General features: G+C 45.2%; 1 protein-coding gene across 1 annotated transcript in view; it reads right to left on the bottom strand.

Annotated features, from left to right (window-relative positions):
* Positions 1–15,958, bottom strand: part of LOC132222878 (zinc finger protein 551-like) — a 199,871-nt gene that overhangs the window by 108,820 nt on the left and 75,093 nt on the right. The gene's annotated exons all lie outside the window — the stretch shown is intronic.

The following is a 15,958-nucleotide window of genomic DNA, read 5'->3' as shown; positions in this document are numbered from 1 at the left end:
GTGTTTCCAGAAGGAGAGGCTTGATCTCCATATAATTCCACATGCGGAGGATGAGTTGTGGTTGGTGTGTCCCACCCCCCCGCTAAGTTTTGCCAGTGTATATACGACCTGAAATGAGGTGATAGTTCCTGGATTGCTGGGAATAGTGTGCTGCTGGGGTGTGTGGTTGAGGGGGCAGAGAGGTTGGGTGCCTGTGAACATGTTCCTGCCAGCTCATGGGCCAGGTTCCTTGAGCGAGTGGGCTCCGGGAAAGATGTATGTATGAGAACTTGAATCAGGCTGGATGGAGGGTCAGCAGCCATGGGTGGGCATAAGGGACACATATAAAGACTGAGGCTGTGGGTACTGTTGAGCTCAACTATTTCAGACGCCCCAAATACAGAGTCCCCTGTCATTGGGAACTGGCATCTAGTGGAGGACAGTACACAAAGAATGGTCCAGGATACCGGTGAGAGGTGACAGCAGCTGTGGGGGAAGGTGAAACCAGCATTGGTCAGTGGGGTCTTCACTGAGGAAGTCTGGGAAGGTTTGGCAGGCCCCAGGTGGGAGCCTGCAGGGAGCCTGCTGTGTGCATTTGCGAGCTGTATGGAGGTCACTCTGGCTGGTTTTAACAGCAAGGATCAGAAAGTGGTAAAAAATTAAAAAAATAAATAAATGGTGGCCAAATAGGCTGATGTATTGTGCATCTCGTCCTGAGCCAGACTGGAAATACAACTAAATCAAAGAACACCCACTTGTTATTAACAAATTATATGCAGTTGAGCAGACCATTTACAATAAGGAAAGATGCCCAGGGAATGGCAAGAACTGGGAAGTGGACTTGACAGACACAGAATGAGGTGCTGTAAAAACTGACCCCACAGAAATACAAAGGACTGTAAGAAAATACTATGACAGACATTATTCCAACAAACGGGACAACCTGGACAAAATGCCCATATTCTTAGGAAAATACAGCCTTCCAAACTCATTCAGGAAGAATCAGAAAACCTGAAAAGACCAATAACTACTAACGAAATTGAAGCAGTAATTAAAACAAAACAAAAAACACCCAGCAAATAAAAGGTCTGGTCCAGATGGCTTACCCAAACAGAGTTTTACCAAACATTCAAAGAACTAGCAACTATACCCCTCAGACCATTCCAACAAATCCAAGCGGAGGTAACACTTCCAACCTCATTTTACAAAGCCAGCATTATCCTAATTCCAAAACCATTTAAAGACATGGCAAAGAAAAAGAACTACAGACCAATATTTCTGATGAACCTAGACACTAAAATCCTTGACAAAATTTTAGCAAACCAGGTCCAGCGATACAATAAAGACATCAAACATCATGACCAAATGGGATTTATTCTGGGGATGCAAGGCTGGTACAATATTTGCAAATCAATAAATGTGATACAGCACATGCATAGATGCAAGACTAATAAAAAACATTGCAAAAAATCACATGGTCATATCAATGGATGCAGAAAAAGCATTAGACAAAATCCAACACCCTTTTTTTATATATATAAAAACTCTCAGCAAAGTGGGAATTGAGGTAACATACCTCAACATAACCAAGGCCATATATGACAAACCTTCAGCCAACATCCTACTCAATGGGCAAAAATTAAAACCATTTCCCCTATGAACAGGAACAAGACAGAATATCCGCCTTCACACTCTTGTTCAAAATTGTACTGGAATTACTGGCCATAGTGATCAGACAAGAAGAAGAAATAAAAGGCATCCAAATTAGAAAGGAGGAAGTAAAACTCTCATTCACAGATGACATGATATTGTACCTAAAGACTCAATTAAAAAAAACAACACACTACTAGATATAATAAATTAATTCAGAAACATAGTAGGATTCAAAATTAGCAACCAGAAATCTATGTCATTTTTATACAACAATTGTGAACTCTCAGAAATAGAAACACACACACACACACACACACACAATCCCATTAACCATTGCAACAAAAAATTAAGATATTTAGAAATAAACCTAACCAAGGAGGTAAAAGACCTGTGCTCCAAAAAATAGAGGACATTGGAAATAGAGATAGAGGTCAACCAAAGGACTTGTATGCATGCATATAAGCATAAGCAATGGAAACAGACACTGGGGGATAAGGGCATGAGTGAGGGGATGGGGGACAATGGAGAGATAAGGACACATTTTTAATACCTTAGTCAATGAGAAAAAAAAAACAAGAAAATAGAGATAGAGGAAGATATAAACAAGTGGGAAAATATACTGTGTTCAAGGATTTCCAGAATCAACATCATTAAAATGTCCCTATTATGCCAAGCAGTCTACAGATTCAGTGCCATCCCTATTAAGACACCAGAGGCATATTTCACAGACCTAAAATAAACCCTCCAAAAATTTACATGGCACCAAGAAAGACCCCAAAAAGCTGCAGCAATCTTGAGAAAGAAGAACAAAATTGGGGGAATCACAATAGCAGTTATCAAGTTATACTACGAAGCCACTGTAATCAAAACAGCCTGGTACTGCCACAAGAACAGGCATGTCGTTCAATGGAACAGAATAGAGAACCCAGAAATTGACCCAAGTCACTGTGCTCAATTTTTGACAAGCGAGGCAAGAGCATACAATTTAGACAAGATAGTCTGTTTTATTGTGTTGGTAGAATTGGACAGGTACATGCAAAAAGATTAAACTAGACCACCAACTTACACCATACACAAGAAAAAACTCAAAATGAATAAAAGTCTTAAATGTAAGGCGTGAAACCAAAAAAAAAATGTCCTAAAAGAAACCATAGGCCATAAATTTCAGACCTATCTCTCATAGCAATATGTTTACTGATACATTTCCTAGGATAGTGATGACAAACCTATGACACGCGAACTCATTTTTTTTTTGGTTGATTTTTCTTTGTTAAATGGTATTTTAATATATAAAATAAATATCAAAAATATAAGTCTTTGTTTTACTATGGTTGCAAATATCAAAAAATTTCTATATGTGACATGGCACCAGAGATAAGTTAGGGTTTTTCAAAATGTTGACATGCCGAGCTCAAAAAGTTCGCCATCACTGTCCAGACAAAAGGGTAGTGAGGGCCTGGTTGGCGGGGTGTGGGGGCAGGAGCAGGCTGGAAGAGGTTAATGGGGAAAAAGGTAGACCTATGCAATACTATCAACAATAAAGTTTTAAAAATAATAAAATCTAAACTAATAAAAGAGTAATATGCTAATTAGACTGGATGTCTTCCGGACATCCTTCTGGACAAAGCCACAGTGTCAGGGGCTGAGGCAGAGGCGGTTAGGAGCGATCAGGCAGGCAGTGGAGCAGTTAGGGTGCAATCAGGCTGGCAAGGGAGCAGTGGGGGAGCAATCAGGCTGGCAGGGGAGCAGTTAGAGGGCAATCAGGTTGGCAGGCAGAGGTGGTTAGGGGCAATCAGGCTGGCAGGGGAGGGCAGTTAGGGGCGATCAGGCAGCCAGACAGAGGCAGTTAGGGGCAATCAATCTGGCAGGGGAACAGTTGGGGGCATCAGGCAGGAAGGCAGAATGGTTAGGGTTGAACAAGCAGGCAGGCAGAGGGGTTAGGGGTGATCAGGCAGGCAGGCAGGTGAGTGGTTAGGAGCCAGAGGTCTTGGATTGCAAGGGGAATGTCTGACTGCCGGTTTAGGCCCAATCCCAAACCAGCAGTTGGACATCCCTTCAGGGCCCCGGATTGTAGAGGGTGCAGGCTGGGCTGAGGGATACACCCTGCCCACCCCCTGTACATGAATTTCATGCACCGGCCTCTAGTAAGAAATAAAGAGATTTAATATTAAGCATTTCATTTTAAAAATTAAGAACTGTGAACTTTTAAAACTTTTAGGCCCTATGTGTGTAGTGTGTGGTGTGGAGATGGGAAGGGGAGCAGGGTCTAAGGGGGGTGCATTTGAACTTAAAGGGTTAGAGGGTGTTAATGTGCTAGCTTTTCTCCAAGGTCGTAAAGGTGATCTTCCAATTAAAAAAAAAGAAATTTGATATAACAGACAGTCCTCAGGTTTTGTCGGACTCAACATACATCGTCTCGTGGTTACATCGCTATCTCCCATTTATTTATAAATATAAAAAAAGTTCTGTCATTTGGACGTATGTACATATGTGCTTTATGTTTTTTTTTACTTATTTACCACAAGTAAAGGTCAGGAATTGTTATCTTTTAATTTTTTTCTTTACTGTTTCACTTCATTACTGCTGTGTATGTGCTCCATGTGAGTGACATAGGTGCTTATGTAGGAGGGTTCCCACTTACTGCGGAAATCGCGTTCTGTCGGCCATAGGAATGGATCTCAGCCATAACCCCAGGACCTAATGTAGTACCACAAGTCTAGAATTTAATATACAATGAATAGAAGAAATCAAAGCACCAAGAAAATATTTTTAAAGAATGGTCCCTGTGGTTGAGCATTGACCTATGTGCCAGAAGGTCACGGTTCAATTCCCGGTCAGAGCACATGCCCGGGTTGCGGGCTCGATCCCCAGTGTGGGCCATGAAGGAGGTAGCCAATCCATGATTCTCTCTCATCATTGATGTTTCTATCTCTCCCTTCCTCTCTGAAATCACTAAACATATATATTTTTTAAAAAGAATTGTCTCATATAACATTTGGGTCAAAGAGGAAATGGAAACTGCAATGACAAGTTAATTACAAAAATAATCAGGAGCAGTACATTATGTCATGGAAACAAGGTGTGAAATCAAAACCGTATTTGGGGTATATGTATAGTTTTAGATGTGTCGATTATAAAACATAGAAGGAAAAACAGTAAATCACACAATGAAGAGGGTAAGGAGCCCCCCATATAAACACTACTGAGCATTGTGTTGCTGTTGGTTTTAGATAATTTTATTATTATTATTTTTTTAATACTCACCCGAGGATGTTCTTCCATTGATTTTTACAGAGAGTGAAAGAGAGAGGGAAAGACAGAAATATCAATGTGAGGCCCAGGTAGGGGAAGAGCCTACAACTGAGGTACATGCCCTTGAACAGAATTGAATGCAGGACCCTTCGGTCTGCAGGCTGATGTTCTGTCCACTGAGCCAATCTGGCTAGGGCTTAGATCCTTTTTAAAAATCACCACTAGCCGTAACCGGTTTGGCTCAGTGGATAGAGTGTCGGCCTGCAGACTGAAAGGTCCCAGGTTCGATTCCGGTCAAGGGCATGTACCTTGGTTGCGGGCACATCCCTAGTGGGGGGTGTGCAGGGGGCAGCTGGTCGATGTTTCTCTCTCATCGATGTTTCTAGCTCTCTGTCCCTCTCCCTTCCTCTCTGTAGAAAATCAATAAAATATATTTTTTAAAAAGTCACCACTAATGTCCGGGCTGTGGGCTCAATGCCCAGTAGGGGGTGTGCAAGAGGCAGTTGATCAATGATTCACTCTCATCAGTGCTGTTTCTCTCTTTCTCCCTTCCTCTCTGAAATCAATAATATATACACTGAGTGGCCAGATTGTTATAACCACCTGACGTTTATAGGCAAATTAGCTATAATTTCGCGCTGAAGTTGCTAGAGGGTCAGACCATTATAAATAGGGAAGCAGGTTGTTTACCACAACAGTAGAAGTGATTTTTTCTGAAGATATGGGTAAACAATGCGATTTAATAGCCTTTGAACGTGGGATTATATATTATGATGAGTGGCCAGATTATTATGGCCACCTGACGTTTGTGGGCAAATTAGCCGTACGCTGCATCGTATGGGATATGGAAGCCGAAGGCCTGTTTGAACACCTTTTCTGTCTGCAGTTACCAAGATAAAACATCTCCAATTCGCACAGGAACACAAGGATTGGACAGTCGAGCATTGGAAAAAAGTCATGTGGTCCGATGAATCATGTTTCCAGTTGCATCATGCAGATGGCAGAGGGAGAATTTGGCAGAAACAGCATGAAAGCATGCTCCCCACTTGCATGGGTACAATCCTTCAAGCTGGTGGGGGCAGTGTTATGGTTTGGGGCATGTTTTCCTGGCATGATTTGGGCCCTTTAATTCGTGTGGAAGAACGTCTGAATAGCACAACATACCTAAGTATCGTTGCTGATCAAGTTCATCCTATCATGTTGATGGCGTATCCCAATGGAGATGGCTTCTTCCAACAAGACAATGCGCCCTGCCATGGTGCTCGTATTGTGCGGGAGAGGTTTCAAGAACATGAGGGAGACTTTACCTTGCTTAGGTGGCCCCCACACTCACCAGATCTCCATCCAATGGAGCATTTGTGGGACGAAGTTAAAAGAGCCATCAGGCAGCTGGTTCCACAACCATCAAAGCTCACAGAACTGGACAGTGCTATTCATCAGGCATGGTGTCAGATTCCTGGCATCACCTTTCAACATCTCGTGGAGTCAATGCCAAGAAGAATCGCCGCAGTACTGAAGGCAAAATAAGGTGGCCCAACGAAGTACTGATGAGGTGGTCATAATAATCTGGCCACTCACGTTCAAATATATTCCAAGTTCAAAGGCTGTTAAATCGCATTGTTTACCCCTATCTTCAGAAAAAAAATCACTTCTATTGTCGTGGTAAACAACCTGCTTCCCTATTGATAATGGTCTGGCCCTCTAGCAACTTCAGTGTGAAATTATAGCTGATTTGCCTACAACTGTCGGGTGGTCATAATAATCTGGCCACTCTGTATATCACCACTTTGTCACCACTACTTTCACAAAGGAAAAAAGTCTGAAATATTCTAAACTTTGAAAATGATGAGAATGTGATGTAGAATTTACACTTGATTAAATAAAGAGATAAATCATCAAAATTAGCTGAAGAGGGAAACATGAATGAATATACTATCAACCATGAAGAAAGATCAAAAAGTTAAAAAATCGCCCCTTCCCGCCCTGGCTGGTTTGGCTTAGTGGAAAGAGCACCAGTCCGTGGACCAAAGGGTTCCAGGTTCCATTCTGGTCAAGGGCATATGCCAGGGTTGCAGGCTCAATCCCCAGTGAGGAACATGCAAGAGGCTGCCCATCTATGGCTCTCTCATCATTGATGTTTCTCTCTCTCCATCTCCCTTCCTCTCTGAAATCAAAATCAATAAAAATATATTTAAACTAGAGGCCTGGTGCATGACATTCATGCACTGGAGCAGGGGGCAGGGGTCCCTCAACCCGGCCTGTGCACTCTCGCAGTCCGGGACCCCTTGGGGGATGTCCGCCTGCTGGCTTAGGCCCTCTCACCGTGGGGAGTGGGCCTAAGCTGCGGGGTCCAGGCCTAAGTCCACAGTCAGACATCCAACAAGGGGTCCTTAGCACTGCTGTGGAGGCAGGAGAGGCTTCCCCCACTGCCGCTGCTCTTGCCAGCTGTGAGCACAGCCTATGGCAGAGAACTGACCACCAGGGGGCAGCTCCTACATTAAGCGTCTACCCCCTGGTGGTCAGTGCACGTCATAGCAATTGGTCATTCCTCTGTGTGGTCGATTTGCATATGAGGGTTTTATTATATAGGATAATAATAAAAGTGAAATCCTCTATAGTAAAAACCTAATATGCTAATTTTGCCTGGTCGTCCAATCGGCCATTCAACCAATCAAATATGCTAATGATAAGCTAAGGCAGGGGTGGGCAAACTTTTTGACTCGAGGGCCACAATGGGTTCTTAAACTGGACCGGAGGGCCAGAGCAAAAGCATGGATGGAGTGTTTGTGTGAACTAATATAAATTCAAAGTAAACATCATTACATAAAAGGGTACAGTCTTTTTTTTTTTTTTTTAGTTTTATTCATTTCGGCCCGCGGGCCATAGTTTGCCCACGGCTGAGCTAAGGCCACTCAACTGCTTGCTATGATGTGCACGGAACACCAGGGGGCAGACGCTCCAACTGGTAGGTTACCTTGCTGTTGGGGTTCAGCTGATCAGGACTGATAGAGATGGGCCAGACAGGCTCTGGAGCCCTCCTGCAGTCCTCCCCAGCCATGATCGTACACTAGTGGGGTCCCTTGGCCTGATCTGTGCCCTCTCACAATTTGGGCTGAGGGATCCCCCTCCCCCGAGTACATAAATTTCATGCACTGGTTCTCTAAATAAATAAATAAATAAATAAACAAATAAATATTAAATAAATAAATAAATAATATAAATATTAAATAAATAAATAAATAATCACCCCTTCCCAAAGGGTAGAGAGTCAAATTGGTTTAGGGCAGTGGTCGGCAAACCGTGGCTCACGAGCCACATGCGGCTCTTTGGCCCCTTGAGTTTGGCTCTTCCACAAAATACCATGTGCGGGCGCGCAGGTACAGTGTGAAGTTGACTTAAAACTTTAAGTAAAGTTTATTAAGTTAAATTTAGGGAACATTGTGGAGTGAAAGAAGATGTAGTGTCGAGGCTGGAGAAAGGTATGTTGAGATGGTTTGGACATATAAAGAGGATGAACAAAAAGAGATGAAACAAGCATACAAAACGTGTGTGGATGGGAGAGTTGGAAGGGGTCGACATAGCAAATGTACCTCAATCAGATTGAGGACATTTTTAGCAAAGGCCAGCTTAGGAGGACCCTAATTAAGTTAATAACAATGTACCTACCTATATCATTTAAGTTTAAAAAATTTGGCTCTCAAAAGAAATTTCAGTCATCGTACTGTTGATATTTGGCTCTGTTGACTAATGAGTTTGCCGACCACTGGTTTAGGGGGAAGTTTCCTCAAACCTGGGCTAAACAACTCTTGGACATGGAGAAAAAAGACAGATGGGCTGCATCCCAGCAGCGCTGCCCAGGACAAGGGGGATGCCCCAGTCCTGACCCAGCTGTCCTTGAGGGGAGAGGGTGGCTAGTCACCCAGTCAGGCCCACAGCACTCAGCCAAGCCGTATTGACTCACCCTCGGGGTGGCTGCCTTCATCCCCTCAGCTAAACTGACCCATTTTCTCCCATCTCAGAGGAAGAATGCTCCTGTCCACCCCTCTAAGGGAACGTGGGGACACTGAGGAATGGGGAGGGGGGCTCCCAGCCCAATCCTCACTGGGATGAAGTTAGGGATAAAGGAGCTGGGCGCTAAGGCAAAGGAGAGGCTGGGTGACTTCTGTCCTGGAGAAAACAGGGTGCCAGGGGTGGGCGCTCTATCCACTGAGCCACACCACCCAGGCCTGGGGATAGTTGCTCTCAATGCAGGTGACAGTGCGCTCAGCGCTCCAGGGAGGCGAGCCCCACATGGATCAGACAATGACGCAGTAACAGGCGGGCGGGGGGCGGGGAACAGCGCTCCAGGCCCCTCCGCGGCTGGCCTGGGCCATGGACTCGGAGACTTCCGGTCCCAGTGCAAAATGACACTGTCTTTGACACACCGAGCGCGCTGGGTCTCCCATCTGGTGACTTATCCCGGGGACTGAGTGGGCTGTTGATGGCTCCTTGGAGATAGTTGTTCTTTTATTGTTTGTTAATCCTCAACTGAGGATATTTTTCCATTCGTTTTTAGAGAGAGTGGAAGGGAGGGGAGGAAACAGAGAAACATGGGTGTCAGAGAATCACATTGACTGGTTGCCTCCGACACACACCGGGACTAGGGCCGGGGGAACCTGCAACCAGGTACATGCTCTTCACCAGAATCGAACCCGGGACCTTTCAGTCCGCAGGCCAACGCTCTATCCATTGAGTCACACCAGCGAGGAGATGGTTGCTCTCAATGCAGGTGACAGTGGGCTCAGCCTCCAGGGAGGCGAGCGAGATATTGATCAGCAGATAGGGAGGGGAGGTGGTGGACGCCCTGCTGACCCTGGGGGCTCTAAGGGGGTCCCTGGGGGCAGGCACATCTCCTGTTTCTACTGGAGCCCTTCCATGTGTTTTCACCCACAATAGGAGCACAATAAACATCTGCTGAGCGAGTGGCATTGTGCACCTTCCTATGTCCTCAGGTATGGTTACTGCTTCCTGTAATTTTTTTAAATAAAATCTTTATTGTTCAGATTATTACAATTGTTCCTCTTTTTTCCCCCATAGTTCCCCTCCACCCGGTTCCCACACCACCCTCTGCCCTTCCCCCCCCCCCCCCCCCACTGTCCTCATCCACAGGTGTATGTTTTTTGTCCAGTCTCTTCCCGGACCCCCCACACACCTTCCCCCACCTCAGAATGGTCAGTCCACCCCGTTTCTATGCCCCTGATTCTATTATATTCACCAGTTTATTCTGTTCATCAGATTTATTCACTTGATTTTTAGATTCACTTGTCGATATCGATAGATATGTATTTGTTGTTCATAATTTTTATCTTTACCTTTTTTTCTTCTTCCTCATCTTAAAGCATACCTTTCAGCATTTCATATAATACTGGTTTGGTGGTGATGGACTCCTTTAGCTTTTTCTTATCTGTGAAGCTCTTTATCTGCCCTTCAATTCTGAATGATAGCTTTGCTGGGTAAAGTAATCTTGGTTGTAGGTTCTTGGCATTCATCACTTTGAATATTTCTTACCACTCCCTTCGTGCCTGCATAGTTTCTGTTGAGAAATCAGCTGACAGTCATATGGGTACTCCCTTGTAGGTAACTAACTGTTTTTCTCTTGCTGCTTTTAAGATTCTCTCTTTGTCTTTTGCTCTTGGCATTTTAATGATGATGTGTCTTGGTGTGGTCCTCTTTGGATTCCGTTTGTTTGGGGTTCTCTGCACTTCCTGGACTTGTAAGTCCATTTCTTTCAGCAGGTAGGGGAATTTTTCTGTCATGATTTCTTCAAATAGGTTTTCAATATCTTGCTCTCTCTCTTCTTCTGGCACCCCCATAATTTGGATGTTGGTACACCTGTAGTTGTCCCAGAGGTGTGTGTTGCTTCTTGGTTTTTCAAATCTTTGACTTGATTCTTGTGATCCTCTAATCTGCTGTTGGAACTCTGTATAATATTCTTTATTTCAGTCAGTGTATGCTTAATTTCTAGTTGGTCCTTTTTCATATCCTCGAGGGTCTCACTAGATTTATTGAGGGTCTCACTAAATTTATTGGTGGTTTCTAGAAAATTCTTGAAAAACCTTATAACTGTGGTTTTGAACTCTATATCCAGTAGTTTGCTGTCCTCCATTTCTGTCATTTGTGACCTATTTCTTTGCCTCCACATTTTGGCTGCTTCCCTGTGTTGATAGAGTGGCTTTGTGTGCTAGGTGTCCTATAGGGCCCAGTGGCTCAGCCTCCCCAATTACCTGAGGTGGACACTCTTGGTGCACCCCGTTGTGGGCTTTGTGCACAGTCTTATAGTTAAGACTTGATTGTTGTAGGTATCACTGGGAGGAATTGACCTCCAGGCCAATTGGCTGTGAGAATCAGCTGTGTCTACAAAGGGAGAACTTCTGTGCTGGAGGCACCCTTATGGGGCAAGACTTGCTTTAGTGAGGCATTGGTGCTCGCTGAGTCTGCTCCCTGAGTGTGTCCCTTATGGATCTGAGGAGTTGTAATCTGGATGGTCCCACTCTGACCACTGGGTACACTGGCACTAAGGAGGTGCTAATTTAGCCTTTACCTTAGGCTACACACCAGGAGCTACAGAGAGATCTGCAGATTCCTCTTCTTTGTTTGGGGTTTGGAGGTGCCCATATGAGGCCCGCTGTGAAGCAATGCAAGCTGCTGTGGGGCCTTGGGCCTTCTTTTGGATGTTCTGGGTCTCTCTGACCCAGCTGCAGTTTGTTAGGTAATTTTCAGATTGAAAGGGCCAGCCCATTCATATGCAAAAGCCTCTGGGCACAGCTTGGGTGGGGGAGGGTCTCAGGGAATCAATAGGGTGGAGCAAACAGCTATGGCTGATCCTCAGTCCTGCCCTAAGAGGCCCCGGGTCTCAGTGTCCTGTGCTAATTGCTGCCAGCACCTCTGAGAGAAAGCCACCCTCGAGTTCCGCCCAATGCCACAGTCCAGTTTCTCCTTGTATGAGTCTGGGTCCCCAAAGACTCGCCCGGAACTGGAGTTCAGAGCAGTTGGGAGCTTGAGACTCCCTCTCGATTGAAAAAGACAACCATGTCCTCCGTTGCCAGCCCTTTCGGCATGAGCCTCCGTACCTCTGCACTTTACTTCTGCACCTCCTCTGAGTCTCTGTGCTTTTCTCTTTCCTTCTAGTTGTAGAATTTCCACTCAGCCATCCTTCCTGTGGTTCTGGATGATGTCCATTTTGTCTTTTAGTTGTATTTTTGAAGTGGTTTTGTGAGGCAGCCATTTCTGGTGTTTACCTATGCCACCATCTTGGTTTTACTCCACTCTTTTAACTTTTAACCTGGAAATAATGTCATACTGAGAGAAAAGTTGAAGGAACAGTACAGAGACCTGAGATATCCCATGTTGCTATTTCTTCAAATGTTGACTTTTTATTGATATAGTTCACATATCATCAAACTCATCCATTCAAAATATACACTGATATATTAAGGGTTGTGCATCCATGTCCACAATTTTACATCATTTTCATAGCTCACCAAAAAGCAGCTCCAATCACAATTTAACAGCCACACCCAAATTCCCCCCAACCTTCCAGCCCTAGGCACCCAGGAGTGTACTACCTGCCTCTGTTAACTTCTGTGCTTTTTAAACTTATTTATTTTTTAAAAACATATTTTTATTGCCCTAGCTGGTTTGACTCAGTGGATAGAGCTACAGCCTGTGGACCCAAGAGTCCCGGATTCAATTCTGGTCAAGGGCACATACCTCAGTTGCAGGTTCCACCCTGGCACAGGCCTTGGTGGGGGTGCGTGCAGGAGGCAACCAATCGATGTGTTTCTCTCACATTGATATTTCTCTCTGTCTTTCCCTCTCCTTTCCACTTTCTCTTAAAAATCAATGAAAAAATATACTCATGGGAGGATATATATATATATATATATATATATATATATATATATATATACATATATATAATTGATTTCAGAGAGGGAAGAAAAAGGAGAGAGAGAAACATCAATTATGAAAGAATCATTGCTCCTGCAAGCCCCACACTGGGAATGGAGCCCCCAACCCAGGCATGTGCCCTAACTGGGAATCAGACCATAATTTCCTGGTTCAGAGGTCAACTCTCAACCACTGAGCCAGGCCGGCCAGGCTGACTTCTGTGTTTTAAACCTGACCACTGGGCATTCGATATGGGGAAACGTCTTCTCTGGAACAGTCCGACCTGGTTCCCATGACCTTCCTCCTGCTCTTCCTACACTCAACCGATCCTCTTCCCAAAGGTCTGAATGTCACTGCTGAGCTTCCCATCTCAGGACCTCAGGACCTCCTCAGAGGGCTCAGACCACAACTCCTCCCAGTGAACATTTGGGGATTTCAGAAAACAGCCCATCTTTCCTTTTGAGCCTGGGTCTCCTGCATGTACTCCTCTCCAGTGAAGGCCCCAGCTGAGAACATGGGCTGACTCTGGCCTTCCCTCCAACCCATACCCCACCTGGTCAATCTTCACTCCCACACCCACACTCACTGCAACTGAGCTAATCCTCCCACTATCTCTGACCCCTGAAGGGGGGTATACCTGCCTGACCACATCCATCTTCTACGTTGTAGCCAAAGGGACCGTTAGCACGGAGATTTCCTGTGCCACTTTCCCATTCAGAACCCTTCAGGTGCCTCCAGGATAAAAGCCCAAGTCCTTGCAATGGCCTCTGCCCTGCTTGCCTATGGGCTCCACGCAAACCCCTTTCCTGTTTCTCACACATCCTAGGGCCTCCCTGTCCTCCCCTATCTCTGATCTGCAGAAAAGAAAACAAGTAGGAGCCATGCCCAGCCATGCTTTCTAGAGGAGAAAACGGGGCTTGGAAGACTCAGGTCACATGGCTGTTCAGTGGCTGAGCCAGAAGTCCAGGTGAGCCGACACCTGAGCCCTGAACCACATGGCCTTCCTCACTGAACATTTTTTGAATAGATGAGTGTTAAATAAATCAATTCTTAAACTCACAGAATATCCTAGGTCCTAGTAATGAAACAAAGCTTGTTCACATCCTATATAATAAAGAGGTAATATGCAAATTGACCATCACTCCAACACACAAAGATGGCCGCCACCATGTGGACACAAGATGACCTGCAGGGGAGGGCAGGTGTGGGCCATCAGCCCTGCAGGGGAGGACAGTTGGCGGGGACCAGGCCTTCAGGGGAGGGCAGTTGGGGGTACCCAGACCTACAAGGGAGGACAGTTGTGGGGGACCCAGGCCTGCAGGGAGGGCAGTTGGGGGAAATCAGGCCTGCAGGGGAGGGCACTTAGGGGTGACCAGGCCTTCAGGGGAGGGCAGGTGGGTGTGACCAGGCCCAAAGGGGAGGGCAGTTAGGGGTGACCAGGCTGGCAAGGGAGGGCAGTTAAGGGCAATTGGCTCAGCAGGGGAGCAGTTAGGCATTGAACAGGCTAGCAGGGGAGTGGTTAGGGTGTGATCAGGCTGGCAGGCTAGAGGCGATTAGGGGAAATAGGGAAGGCAGGCAGATGAGCAGTTTGGAGCCAGCAGTCCTGGATTGTGAGAGGGATGTCTGACTTCCCGTTTAGGCCTTATCCCAGTGGGATTGGTACTAAACGGACAGTTGGACATCCCTCGAGGGGTCCCAGATTGGTGAAGGTGCAGGCTGGGCTGAGGGACACACACACACACACACACACACACACACCCTGTGCAAGAATTTCGTGCACCGGGCCTCTAGTCCTGTATAATAAAAGACCAGTGAGCCTCCTGAGCACCACACCCTCTGTCTGAGGAACAGCAGCTGTACATAAAACCTCCCCCGACCAGCCAGAAGAGCTACCACAGCTGTGAACAGCACCCACCAGAGGAGCTGCTGCCAACTGAGAAGCAGCTGCTGCCGCAACCGCCCAAAGAGCAACCACAGCCCAAGGAGTCACTGCCACCAAGGGAGCAGCCACTGAATGACTCAACGTCTAGATATGTCAGTGAGATCAAACAGGGGTAGACAAAGAAACCCCCAAAGGAAAGAAAAAGAGGACTCGCCAGAAAAGCAGCTAAGTGATACAGAGGCATGCAACATGACCGAAAAAGAATTCAGAATAAGGGTCCTAGAGTTCATAAACTGGATGGAGGAAAAAATCAATAACGTATGCAAGAAGCTAGAAGAAACAGATGAAAAAATCAACAACTTAAGTAAGACCCAAGAAGAAATGAAGAGTGATATAGTTGCAATAAAAAACACCATTGAAAGTATCAACAGTAGACTAGGAGAAGCGGAGGACCAAATTAGTGAATTAGAAGACAAGGAAGCAAAACACACCCAAACTGTATTGCAATTGGAGAAAAAAATTAAAAGACAGGAGGAGAGCCTAAGGGAGCTTTGGGACAACATGAAACGAAACAACATACGAATAATAGGGGTGCCAGAACAACAGAAAGAGGAACAAGGATTAGAAAACCTACTCGAAGAAATAATATCAGAAAACTTCCCAGAGGTGGGGAAGAAAAAAGTCACACAAGCCCAGAGAGTCCCAAACAAGGTGAACCCGAAAAGACCCACACCAAGACACATCGTAATTACCATGGCAAATGTTCAGGACAAAGAGAGAATTGTAAAGGCTGAAAGAGAGAGACAGAAAGTTACATACAAGGGATCTCCCATTAGATTATCAAATGACTTCTCAACAGAAACACATCAGGCCAGAAAAGAATGGACGGAAATTCACAAAGTGATGCAAAGCAAAGGACTGAATCCAAGAATACTCTATCCAGCAAGGCTATCATTCAAACTTGAAGGGGAAATAAGAAGCTTCACAGACAAAAAAAGACTAAGGGAGTTTATCACCACCAAGCCAGCAATGCAAGAAATGCTAAAGGGACTGGTGTAAAAAGAAGAAATAAAAAGCTCAAAAAGAAAACAGCCACACAAAAAAAGAAATGGCTACAAACAAGTACCTTTCAATAATAACTTTAAACGTAAATGGACTAAATGCTCCAACCAAAAGACATTGAGTGGCTGAATGGATAAAAAAACATGACCCATACATCTGCTGTCTACAAGAGACCCACCTCATTAGAAGGGACTCACACAG

The sequence above is a fragment of the Myotis daubentonii genome, chromosome 21, assembly GCF_963259705.1.
Source record: "Myotis daubentonii chromosome 21, mMyoDau2.1, whole genome shotgun sequence".
NCBI lineage: Eukaryota > Metazoa > Chordata > Mammalia > Chiroptera > Vespertilionidae > Myotis > Myotis daubentonii.
Note: the sequence above shows the minus strand (reverse complement) of the source record. Positions and strands in the feature narration are given on the sequence as shown.